The following is a 13,933-nucleotide window of genomic DNA, read 5'->3' as shown; positions in this document are numbered from 1 at the left end:
CCTCGTGGCCGGCAATTCCTCCGCCGAGCGCGATTCGCCGTGGCCATAGCTATACGGTGCATCTTCGTCCCTGGTATTGGCTGATTCTGTTTCGTCTCGATGCTGTAGTACTTAATCCATAGCTGGTTGCTTATTTTGATCACTGCAGTCGCCGGAACACCATCGCCGACGACGTGTTGCTCCACCGTGATCACCGAGATCGTCGTCACGTCTCTCCGTTGCTTCTCTGACCTTGCTCCTTGCTTCAACGTGTTCGGGGTGAGCTACTGGTGCTTCCTCGACCTTTTGTTTGACCGCTACCGGTCTATAGTCACCGGCGTAGCGCTGCCGTGTCACCGCGTCCGCCATGGCCGACGACGAGCTAGTGTAAGGCCGTAATCAGTGCTGATAGGGACGTCAATCGATGCGCCTAGGCTTGGTGATCATTTTGGTACGTTGGCCGTCGCCGTTGATCTCACCGTCGGCGAGAAATCGCTGGTCAGAGCCGTCGCTGCCGTGGTCAACGTCGGAGGTTGAAGATGACATGTGGGACCCGTTGTCAGTGACTCAGCGTTCAAATGATTTTTCTATTTTCAGATTTGAATGAATAGTGTCTGTTTTTGTTAATTTTGTGTAGATTTATTTAGAGCTCTAAAAATTATGAAAATTTTTGTGTGATATCTCTGTGATGTATAGTATTTAATAAAAATATGAAATAATGTTTTTCAGTATTTTTGAATGTGATAAAAATTGCTCAATTTATTAATAAATGGATTTCCATGATTTTTCCAAGCTTATCTATTTATCCAAAAATTATGAAATTTGTTTTGCCACTTAGTTAACATGTAATGAACATGTACTAAAATTTTGAGCTTAATTAGAATAAGTTGATTTATTTCATAATTTTGAATTAAATAATTAATTCATAAAAGCAAATAGTAACCTTTAATGATTTAGGTTTTTGTTTGGACTTTTGGATTGAGTGATGACTTTGGGTCATTAGTGATGATGATCCTTGGCAATTGATGTATGTGTTATGAAAAAGATTTAGTTGTTGACTTGCAACTGTACCGCGAAGGAAAGTTGTATTCAAATTGTTAAATTTGTATCCATCATCGAGCATCATATTTAGTATTCCGCATCATATTAAACATGGCATTGTTATTACGTGTAGTGAACGAAGGTGAACATGTGGTAGTTAATCAAGCTGTTGAGGAGGTGTATCCGTCTGTTGAGGTCGGATCGAATCCTTGTGTAACGTCGCAGGAGTCGGACTTTTCCGTCAACGAAGGCAAGCCCCGGATGCATACAACCCTACCTTGTGTTTTATAAATAAATTTCGCTTTTGCTTTCCGTTACTACATTAAGTAATTAGGAGTTAAGTAAAAGCCTAATTGTTGCATTACCACCCTTATTATTCCATGTTTACCATATTACCAGTTTTAAATTCGTATATGTCTAGTTTTGCTTAGCTATGCGTAGAACGATGAAAGTCAGGTGACTACCTGCCACCTGCAAGTTTTAAACGGAACATTGGTTAACTTTGTTAGCATGTGATATGGGAATGTGGAGTAATAAATCTAGACCGGGCGGACTCGGTGTGTGTGAGCCACAAGACATGGAGGTCTTGTGAGCGGGTTCTTTCCGCCTGTGTCGATTAAGGCACGTCCGTTGTTGAATTGTATGAGGTGAGAATTTATAGTACTAACCACATACTCCGGTAAGCCTGAACTTGGCAATTCTATTACGAGAATGGCTACTCGTGCACTGGGAGTGGAGAGATGGCGGGAATAGCGTGTACCCACGTGGCCATGGGCTGGAATGGTGGAGTACTATGTTCTCGGGTGGCGCGGACCCGTTCTTGTTTTAGAGGATCTGAGGGTAGGTTGGTATATGTAGGTCGAGGATCTGCATATGTCGTGTGGTCTGGAATTCCCAGCTGGGTTTATAATCGGTTCGAATCGTCGTTGCTCCTCGGTTAAGGAGACTCAACTCACTGTTCATCATCGTAGAATTAATAACCGGAACTTGAATAAGGCTTGTGAAGGTGCTGGATATAAAGTTTCATGATCTCAGTGCGGATCGTGTCAGCTTTGTATATAATTCTTAAGAAGTTTTCTATATAAAGAATGTTGTTAAAAGAGCTTTTATGCAAAAGAACTTTGATCATTGTTAAAGCTATACCTTGAATCCCTGAGCCTGCATTATTGAGTTTATCAGTTAATATTTCGGATAAGTCTTGTTGAGTACTTCTGTACTCCTTGTTGTAGGTGAGCCTCATGAGCAGATCTGTTTTGGATCGTGCTGCATGACTATCGTTCATTCTGACGATGAGAAGTAAATGTGTGATCCTTGTGTAGGATGTTTATTTTGTGTGATATGTCTATATTAATTATGCCACTCCACTACTACTATGGTTTGTAATAATTATCGAACTTAGTTGTAAGGTTTGAAACAACTGGCTTGTAAACTAAGTTATCGTAAGACTTCCGCTATTTTACTCTGATGTATATATTTGAATAAATGTTGTAATACTGCAATGACTCTGTAACGTGATCTTGCTCGGAAATCGTGGATGATTCAGGGTTCCCCAAGGACACTCGACAGTCTTTTTAAGTTATTGGAAACATATGCATAAATGTCAAAAGTCGTCGGACAGTGACAGGTGCATGTGGGCCCTATAACTTAGGAGGTTCTGCCACACTAACCAACCATTAAAACTTCAAAAAAGTGTGGAATAGCATTTTCTTACCTTCTACAACCTCTCCACCAAAGGATTTGAGACCAAAATATTCCCCTCTTAGTAGAGCAATTTTTGGAAGGTGTCCAAAGCCTCCCAAGCCTTTTTTCTTGGGTAAGAATGAGTGACCCGAGGACAAAGAAGGAGGCTACACCCTTTTGTACGTGCAGTATTTATAGGGGCGGCTGGTGATTGAGGCGCCCCTACAAATTGCAACACCGAGGGCGACTGGTGAGTGAGCCACCCCTACAAATCGACCTATTTGTAGGGGCGGCTCGTATCACCAGCCGCCCCTACTATGCCATTTGTCAGGGCAGCTGGTCTCGTGGGTCTCGAGCATGCCCACTATAGGGGCGGCTCCATCACCAGCCACCCCTATAAAAAATTATCCTGTTGCTACAAACATTTTTAGTAGTGTTTGCACGCATTAGTTGTTGCATAGAAATTGGAGAAGAATCAGCACACAACTCTTCTTTATCAGAAGAAATAATCGAAAAATCTACTTGCAGTAAAAATAAATCAAGAAATGGTTGTAATGTACCTTGATCGATGGACAAATTAAGCACATCAAGAGAGTTGTTGCTTGTTATTTAAAACAACGACCTACTCATTGTCTTTCACATTGTCATCTTTTTCGTGTAAACACTGCAAAGAATAGTTCCAATGAGAGGCAAAACAACATGTTTACTTATAATACCCCCCACAACACACACAAAAAAAAAGCTTAATTCTTTCTTGTTGCTACCCTTATGAGATTATCTTCAAAATTTTTAGTAGTAGTCATAGATAGAAAAGTAAATTTTCTCCCATTTTGTTTGAATGATTATTTACTAGCAATGTCATCGTGTTCAATATTATTCTAAGTTATCCATGATTTACTTAGCAATAAAGCATAGGTAGTATGTCAAAATCTGTATTATACTTATAAATAATAATTGAAAATTTTATGTACATGATTTTATTTAGCTTTATCCTTTCACAATAATTTATTGATTAGATGTAATATGCAAGAGTTTGTAAGATTCTTTAAGAAGCTAAAGAGGTTTGGATTGGCTTTTGAATCAATGAAACACACACATACATATATACATATTACATGCAATGCCAAGCATTGTTCCACTTTAGGCCGTGTTTGGCACAACTTCTTTAGAGTCGTTTAGAGCTTTTCTTTTGGCAAACGTGTTAAATTGAAATAACTCCTTAAATAGAGCTCCTTAAAATCAGGTATCACAAGGAGTGTATGTCAGATGGAGCTTAAAATGACCTCTTTTCCTAGGTTAACAGATCTACTATGAGAAGCTATTGTACCGAACTTTGTTTTAAAATAATTTTAGCTCCACCATTAGAGTAATTTGTGGAGCTAAAGAAAAAAACCAACACCAATGAACCATAGATTTACCAAATGGGCCTTATGTCACACCTAATTTTAAGGATAAAATTGAATGCATAAAACTCATGTGTGTCTAGGGATTAGTCACACATATAAGTTGATAAATAACATAAAGTATCATCATGGTGTTTCATACATCACAATTAATACCATCATATAGTCTTACACAACACAGCAGAAAATAAAAAGATAGCTCTCTCGTGGAAGCTCCAACAGAGGGACGGTCAATTGGTTGACCATAAGCCTAAAAGTCCTCTGGAAACTCCTCATACTCGTTGACATCTGTTACCTATCTGGGATTTTTATCCAAATATAGAAAGTAAACAAGCGTAAGTACTTCTTGTACTTAACAAGATAACATGGGGTTATGAAAGCTCAAAAAGGATGACTCTAGTTTACTACAGTTAGCACTTTTAGTAAGTCAAGATTTTATCATCAACTATTATCAAGTGATGCTTACACCCCAACTAAACCCACATGATCAGATATCAGAATCAATTGTATCATATTATTATCATAGAACGTCATAAATGAACAACAATAAATAACCAGTTATTCTGTGAGTTTTCTAGGCCGCTCATGACCATGAGCACGGCTGTTATAATAGTTTGTAACCCTCTACAGAGGTTGTGCACATTCACCGTGAGTCATGATTCCCATATGCCCAGGTTAATTACTCTCATATCACTACCAAGGTGAGCGAACGGGGTACACTATGGAGCTATTTCATAGGTTTTTCTAACAAGTTAGGGCTGCTAGGTTTCCTCAGTAGGCAGATGTAGGAACCCCCCTTTCCTATGGCACAAATCTTTTGCGGCTATACACATAGGAACAGAGGCAGCCTTATACCCAACGTGGCAAGCCCCTTTTATGCCATAAAGGTAACCTCTAACAAGCTAAAAAAGATCATATTACTGAGATAAAGTTAGAGCCATGTGAACCTCATGGTTGTACTATCAGTCCCAGCTTTTGCCAATAGATAAGTCCTTATGGAGGGCCGAGAGCATCATGATCAAAAGTCATTTGCCCCTTCGCCCTATAATTTAGTTGTTTAAAAGCAACTTTTACCTTTTCTTTCCATAGAACCATTATTCATTATTTGGATCATGTTTAGTTACATTGAGTGCTAGCAAACTACCCATGTGCATATAACCCTTAGGAGACAAGGAAAATAGGATATTCAACCACTAGGATGTCCTTACGGGTATCAAAATTATACACATGCAAATGAGTAATTAATAAATGGTGAATAGGACATCAAGGTAGATCCCATGCTATACTTGCCTTGGTTAATAAACTTATGCTGGTTCTACTGGTCGTCAAAGAACTCTTGGTCTCCAACGTTCTCCTCACCGTCTGAACACGACCAACACGACAACATACACCATTTCAGGAACATTCATGCAAAGCAAATAAACCTATAGTTAGAATAGTACACCAGTAGTATAGAAAACAGGATAAAATATTTATGAAAAGAATCTATGTCTCGCTATGATCACGTCAATGCAAAGTTCATGAAAATCAGAGCTAAAACGTGAAAGTTATGAACTAAACGAGGTTTCCTATAGCAATTTATTTAATTAAATCTAACCTCAAAATTTAAATGTTGCAAATATATTTGACAGTGGTATTAACATGTGGAGAACTTTACTATGAATCTAACAGAATTTGAACGGGTTGAATCGGAGTTAAAATGAAGTTTTTATGAGCAAAACAAATCTAGTGGCATTTCTATAATTAGAATGAACTATTTTAGATTTAAAATAAATGAAAAGGATATTCGGATTAAATCGATTGAGGGACGGTGGGCATAAATTACCGAAAACCAAGGGACTCTTTAGCAACTTTGCCACGGCAAAGGGGTACCGGCCACCCTAGGCCGTTGATCAAGCGATGGACGTCTTAGATTAGAGCTGGGGAAAGAGAGAGAAGGCCGGCGGCCAGAACAGTGCCGGCACGGCGGCACAGCCATTGCTGGCGGTGAGAAACTCGCTGGCGCACGTAGTTCAGGGTCTACGACCCATGGTTTGACAAACTGAGGGCACCGGGGGAGAGAGGAGGTGCAGACGACCTCGCCCAGGCTAAGAATGCGGTCGGTGGACGCGGCCGATGCGGTGGTTGCCATGGCCAGGGGCGCGGAGGTCCTCGGCGCTCGCGGATTGGGCCCTAGAGGCCATGAAATATGAAATTAAAGGCACAGGGAGAAGGAGGGGAGCACGGCGAATCTCACCACGGTGAAAATCGGAGACGACAACGGCTCGAGGACGGCGAACCGCGCGGAGGGACGGACGGCGAACCTCGGCGCAGCGGTTGTGACTTCCTTATGCATGGGCAAACGCGAGAGTGGAGCAGGGGAGACAGCAGGGAGGGCGGCGATGGGCTCGGCTCCTTTATAGAGGTGGGGCGCGGGGGAGGACGCTCCCACGACGTGAGGTGGGCGTAGCGGCGGTTGCGGTTTGATCGGGCATGGGACGCGTGGGAGGTGGGGGATGGCGCTGGCAAACGGGCCTAGGCCGTCAACAGCAGAGAAGGAGGGAGGGCGCGGCGGCAACGGTTGCCAGCTCGCCTGGTTGGGCCAGCCTAGGAAGAAAACGGGAGGAGAGGAAAGAAAAAGATAAGGAAGGCCAGCGGGCCGGCGGGGAAGGAAATGGGCCAGCAGGCCAAACTGAAGAAGGGAGGGGAAGGGAAAGAATTCCCTTTTCTTTTTCCAAATCAAATTTCCAAATTCATTTCCAAATGATTTTTGAATCCTTTTGAGTTTAAATCAAAACCACTCAACATATTAAATACAATGCTGCAGCATGAGTGCATCAACATGTATCTATCCTTATGATTGATTTTTAATTTCATAAAAATTATTATTTTTCTATATTTGAATGCACACATAATTGCATAAATAAATCAAATTTAACTATTTTAAAAGAATGCAAATTTTAGGGTGTTACACCTTACTTGTGACTGACCAATAAATATTGTAGCAATCTTGCCTGCTCTTTTTTTTCAAAAAAAGGTTAGATGCGAAAAGGTGTACAAAATAAAGCTTATGTTCAGTATAAATCCATCTATAAGGACGTCGCTGTTAGTACTAGTGGATCGGGTAGGTGCAGATCTAGCGGGTGAGAACCTTTCTATTCACAATAAAAAAGCCCTAAAACATGAACTAGGACGAGGAACTAGAGAGAGAGAGAGAGGGGGGTTCAGAGGTAGCAGACCATCGGTGGGTTTGGCGGAGGAGGAAGTCATGGCGGTGTCGATGACGCAGAGTGTCGACGAAGGGGAGGCAGTTGCATTCGACGGCGATGTGGACGTCAGGGGTGGCGCAGTGGCGGCGGAGAAGACGGTGGTGACGCTTTCCGTCGCTGTCAGTGCCCCCTCTAGATCGGTTTAGGGTTTGTAGGTGGAAATTATGGTGGGCAGTGAACCTCGTACCTCGAGCTCCAGCACCCCACCCCCTTTTATATGGCGCTGCTCGACGGGGGCCCACCAACCATAAATTGGTTGGGCGCCCCCGATCAGGACGCAGGATCAAGGTTCAACTCGGTCGTTGGATCAACCTAACATTCTGCCCCTTGATCTCAACTTAAGACTTAAACTTAAAGTACTTATCTCTTTCCTATTCCATCATAGATTAGTGCATAGAGCGTGCCTCATTACAACGATTAGTACCGTTACATTAATAGCTACAATACACCACTCTATTTTCAAATAGATTCTCAACTAGGCCCTTATTGTCCAGGGATCATAAGTTTTCCCGTAAACCCATGCTGACTAAGTATTCTCTGAACACATTGGACGATAAGCCTTTTGTAAACGGATCCGTAAGCATTTTCTTTGTACTTATATGCTCGAGACTAATAGAATGATTCCGGACTTTATTTTTCACAACATAAAACTTTAGGTCAATGTGTTTAACAGCATCACTTGACTTATTGTTGTGAGCATAACATACTATCGGCTCATTGTCGTAGTACAACTTGAGTGGTCTATGAATGTCGTCGACCACTTTCAACCCGGGCATAAATTTTTTAGCCAGTTCACCTACCCCGTGGCCTCATAACATACTACAAACTCGACATACATCATGGACAATGTAGTGACAGTTTGCTTAGAGCTTTTCCACAATATAGCTCCTCCTACGAGAGTAAATACATATCCTGATGTGGATTTTCTATCATCTACGTCTCCCACAAAATTTGAATCTGAATACCCCTCTATATGTAGGGAATCAGATCTTCTGTACGTTAGCATGAGACATTTTGTGCCTTGCAAATAACGCAAAGCTTTCTTTACCATTCTTTAGTGTTATATTCCTAGATTGCTCTGATATCTGCCAAGTATCCCAATAATAAAAGCTAAGTCAGGGCATGTACATACTTGAGCATGTTGTAAGCTTTCTATAGTTGAAGCATATGGAACTGTTTTCATTTGATCAATCGCATATTGGTTTCTAGAGCATTAGAATTCTTCAAAACTATCGTCCTTGACTATAGGAGCAGGTGAAGGCTTACACGCATGCATACTATCTTTTTTAGAACCTTTTTCTAAGTATGTCTTTTGCGATAATTCTAAAACCCCCTTTCTTCTATCTCAGTGAATCTCTATCCCTGAAACAAATAAAGCTTCACCAAGATCTTTCATATGAAACTTTGAGGACAAGAACTTCTTCGTCTCCAATAGTAGATTAACATCATTACCAGCGAGTAAGATGTCGTCCACATACAAGATTAGAAAAATGAATTTCCTATTCTTGAACTTTGTATAAATGCAATTGTCCTATATATTCTCTTTAAACCCAAACTTCCTTTTCGTTCCATCAAACTTTAAATACCACTGTCTAGAGGCTTGTTTTAATCCATAAATAGATTTCTTCAGGCGACATCCCATACGTTCTTTTCCTTTTACGACAAAACCTTTTGGTTGTGTCGTATAAATATTTTCATCCAAATCCCCATTAAGGAAAACCATCTTTATATCCATCTGATGTAATTCTAAATCGTAGTGTGCCACTAACGCCATTATAATTCTAAAACAATCCTTACATGAGATTGGAGAAAAAGTCTCATTGTAATCTATTTCTTCTCTTTGCGTGAAGCCTTTTGCCATAAGTCGCGTTTTAAATCTTTCCACATTCCCTTTGGAGTCATATTTGGTTTTGTAGACCCATTTACAGTCTACTGTCTTGACTCCTTTAGGAATTTTTTCTAAGTCCCAAACATCGTTGGTGCTCATTGATCTCATTTCATCTTCCATGGCTTCAAGCCACTTCGATGAGTGAGCTCTTCTCATGGCTTCTTCAAACGAGGTGGGATCACCATCCATTTAAAATTCTTCACATTTATAAACTTTGTAGTCATCAGGAATGGCTGGTTTTCTAGAACTTTGAGACCTTCTGGAGGCCTCATTAGTTGGCGCTTGTTCCATATAGGGCTGTTGTTGCTCTTCCTCATGTGTGATAACAGGTTCTATAGGATCCTGAAAGATGGGTTCCTCATGTTCATTTATTATTGCCACGGGAGAACTAACACCAGATGTTGTCATTACAGTGTCCTGTACTGTTGGTGCAGTAGCAACATGTAGCCACAAAAATAGCTCTTGAACCATCGGAGTGGGCATGTATACCCACTTCTCCTCAAAGTTCATTTCTCACGCTATCATACTCATCCTGACCATATCATCCTCTAAGAACACAGCGTGTCTTGTTTCTACAAACTTCGTATGTCTGTCAGGACAGTAGAAATGATAACCTTTTGACTTATCTGGATAGCCAATGAAATGGTAACTAACTGTCTTAGAGTCTAGCTTCCTAATATTTGGGTTAAATACTTTAGCCTCAGCTGGATAGCCCCACACACTTAAATGGTTAAGTGAGGGTTTCCTTCCTGTCCACAACTCATATGATGTTTTGGGCACCGACTTGCTTGATACTCGATTGAGAATATGAATGACGGTTTTTAACGCCTCCATCTATAAATTTATCGGTAAAGTGGAGTAACTTATCATACTTCTCACCATATCCATTAATATACGGTTTAGTCTTTCAGTTACTCCATTCTGCTGAAACTTGTCCGGTGTAGAGTACTGGGCAACTATACCATTTTTCTGTAAGAACTTTGCAAAAGGTCTATGAACTTGGTCATATGGGGTATGTCGACCGTAGTACTCTCCCACACGGTCGGATCTTACTATCTTAATCTTTAGATTGTGTTGATTTTCTACTTCAGCCTTAAATATCTTAAATTTATCCAATGCTTCCTTTCCTTGATTGGATAAATATAGCCATAACGAGAATAATCATCTATGAATGTTATAAATGCATCATAACCATCCACACTTTTCATAGAAAAAGGACCACAGATATCTATATGAATTATTTCTAAAATTCATGCGCTTCGTTTGACGTCTTTTTTTATTTTCTCAACATACTTTCCTTTAATGCAATTAATACACTATTCTAAGTCTGAAAATTCTAATGGTGGAAGAATTGATTTCTTAACCAATCGTTCTATTCTTTCCCTCGAAATATGGCATAAATGATAGTGCCATAATTTTGATGATACATCATGAATTCTCTTTCGTTTATTTCTTGCATTCATAGATGAGAAGACATTCTTATTCTTAGTGCTTACAAGATTCATATTCTCACAAAGTGATAACAAATAAAGCTCGTCTTGTCGGAAGGCAAGACTAACACACTTATGATTAAACATAATCTTATATTGGCCATTACCAAAATAGCAATCAAATCTATCATCGTCTAAACGTGAAACACTTATTAAGTTTCTACGCAAAGATGATACATAAAGAACATCCATAAGCTCAAGTACAAAGCCATCATTTAATTTTAATAGAAGTTCTCCAATGGCTTCAACTTCATCTTTGACTCTATTTGCTACTCTAATATTTCTTTCTCCTCTTTGAAGGGTCCTCCTCGTATAGAATCCCTGTAATGAATTTGTAACATGAATAGTTGCACCTAAATCAATCCACCAAGTAGATTTTGCATAACTTAAATAAAAGGATTTATCTACAAATGTAATAATGTCCTCATATTTTCTTATTAGGTGCTTCAGGAACTCTGGACAATCTTTCTGGTAGTGTCCGGTCTTCTTACACTATTTACAGGTATCCTTGTCTACTTGAACTTGGTTGAATTTCGTATGGTAATCAGTCTCAAGCATTGTTTTTTTTTTTTTGACCAATGCCAAAAATGCCACGATATTTTGGGCAGGTAAACTGAAACAGAGGCTGACACCTCTTGAAGTAGCTTCCATGTAATCTAGCAAAAGTCCGTTGAGTCTTACTTTTGGCTTCCGATACGAATATAAGGCAGCTCTTTCTGCCCGGAAGCAAAATTTGAAAGCTTGTTATTTATCTTTATTTTTGGCGTCTATATATCATCTGAATGCAAAAACTAGAACATACATTTTTTTTGTCGCTCTTCTAGAAGCATAGCAGCGTTCACTTAATTTCTCTCACATTAAGGCCTTGTTCGGCTGACTTTGAATCTGGCTTGATTCGCTTTTTTTTTTTCATTCAAAACAGTATTTTTCTCTCATAAAATTTCAATATAAACAATGTTTTCAGCCATGAACAGTGTTTTTGTGTCAGCCGAACGGCCAGATAGAACGTTTCAGTACATAGACATCGAACAGAGAATACCATACGAATATAGCCTAACCTGTTGCAGGAAAGTTTGTACCTGTATGAACACATATCATTATTACTATTTTTAATAAAAAAAAACTCTTGACTCCTTCGCAGACACAATGGCAGAAAATGAGAAAATAGGAACAACAAATTTCGTTGAAAAAAAAGGAACAACTAGAGCTCGATAGGAGAGTGGGCTGCAGCCCAGCACATTTTCAAGGTGGGTCTGAGTTGGGCCTTAGCATGCAAGCGCGGAGGTCGTATACACCAGGTAGAGTAAAGTAATTCCGGCCCTGGCCGCCACGCCTTCTTGTTTTCCACCTTTTTTTTGGACACCGTCGAAATTCGAATCATCCGCAACTCTCAAGTTCCTGTTGGAAAAAGACTCCAAATTTCTCTTTTTTTAAAAGATGTACTCCAAATTCTGTAACGCTGGGTCTGGCAATCTGGCATGCCTTGTTGGGGCCGTTCCTCGTCGCTTCATCGTCTTCTGGCGCGCTGCTTGTGAAGACATCACTAGTAGAACTCTCGCCTCGGTCCGTCACCACTCATGAAGCATGATCTGGCTACAATCTGCCCAACTACTCCGTATGGTCTGAAATAGAAATAGCCATCCCTCCTTATCCATACGGCTGGCCAGCACAGCCGTCCAGGCGATAACATACATAACGGCGGCCCAGCCTGCCTGCCTGCTACCTGTGCCGCGTTGTGCGTTCCACTTCCAACCTCCATCTCCCAGCAGCCGGTCGGCCGCCCGCCACCTGGAGACTCGATTCGCTCCATCTGCCCAACTGATCGGTCTCTGCCGACTGGCGAATGGCCATGCTCATTGGCTGCGGAACGGCCAGTCCGGTAAGGTCGTACTCGTACAGAAACCGGCCTGCCCTTGTTGATACGGGAAGTGATAGTAAACCGGACAACGGGCGCTTCTGAACGTTTTCGTAGGAGAAACCAGGAGGAGACGAATTAGCTGTACCTTTGACCGCGTGGATTATGACCTCAGCTGCGTTGCGATCTTTCCATACGTTGCTTGGATTCTTGAATCACTGAATAGATGACCTCAAGTCCGCGACGTCTCTTCGTGTCGCCTGTCGCATAGATTCAGACAAGCCGTTAAGACAGGGTTCAAGAATAGAAGCAACTACTAGCTCTGACCGTGTCCGCCGGCAGGAAGCTAAGAACGACTTGGCATCCAAAACCATCAACGATTGTCAAATGTTAGGTTTGAGCAAGAGCAAGGCGTCGTGCGAGACACGAGAGCCATAAGAGAGAGATACGTAGTTGCCTACCACGTACAGACCAATCGTGGCGTGCCAACAAGTAGGTTTCTCTCGAGAGAGACGGCTGATTCACAGGATCGAGGATTTCTGTGGCTTGTCGTAAATGATCATAAATTTTCAGTCGAAATAGTATTTTTCTCTCACACAAACCAGCCAACAGTACTTCTTCACGAACCAGCAACGATACGAACCAGCCAACCGAACAGACATACTCCGTAGCAGATACTAGCACTAACTATTGTACCGGAGAAGCACACGTAGCGTGCTGCTATTGCAAGAACGGGTATATATAACCTCGGCATCCATCCATAGCGCCGGCTGGACCTACGCACCTTTCTGGTCATTTTGAATCCCTTTTGCGGGTCCGTTATTGTTGAGTCGGCTCCCACGACAGTAACGCTGAAAATGAGAGCTCAGACTACACAGCGATTCCACAGGTCCTCCGACATAGAGCTATTCCAGTGACGCACCTAGGTTTTTATCTCTGGATATGCACAGCAAAAAAAAAAAAAAAAAAACGGTGAAAATTTCCTTTTTTTTATTTTTTTACATTAAAAATTTCTACCTATCTCTATGACTGACGGACCCCAGGGTATGCGGTGGCCCACCCGACATACTCTGTGGATTCGTCCCTGGCTATTCCGAACACCAAAGCTTGGATGCAATCTTATCTTGGATACAAGCCTGCTGGTGGTGGCTAGTGGCTGCATTATCGTGTCTTGTGAACTCATTTATCGTGTTCATGATACATTGTTAGAATAATAATAAAGGCAGTTTCAATCATAAAAATATATAATAGTTTCCATAGTTACCAATTGATATGGACAACTACATACAAACTACATTCTCAATGGATAGTTTCTACAAATAAAATTTTCATCAAATTACTCTCTTCTA

Source organism: Miscanthus floridulus, chromosome 5, assembly GCF_019320115.1.
Source record: "Miscanthus floridulus cultivar M001 chromosome 5, ASM1932011v1, whole genome shotgun sequence".
In the NCBI taxonomy this organism is placed as follows: Eukaryota; Viridiplantae; Streptophyta; class Magnoliopsida; order Poales; family Poaceae; genus Miscanthus; species Miscanthus floridulus.
The sequence above is the reverse complement of the archived record's forward strand: the minus strand, read 5'-3'. Positions refer to the sequence as shown.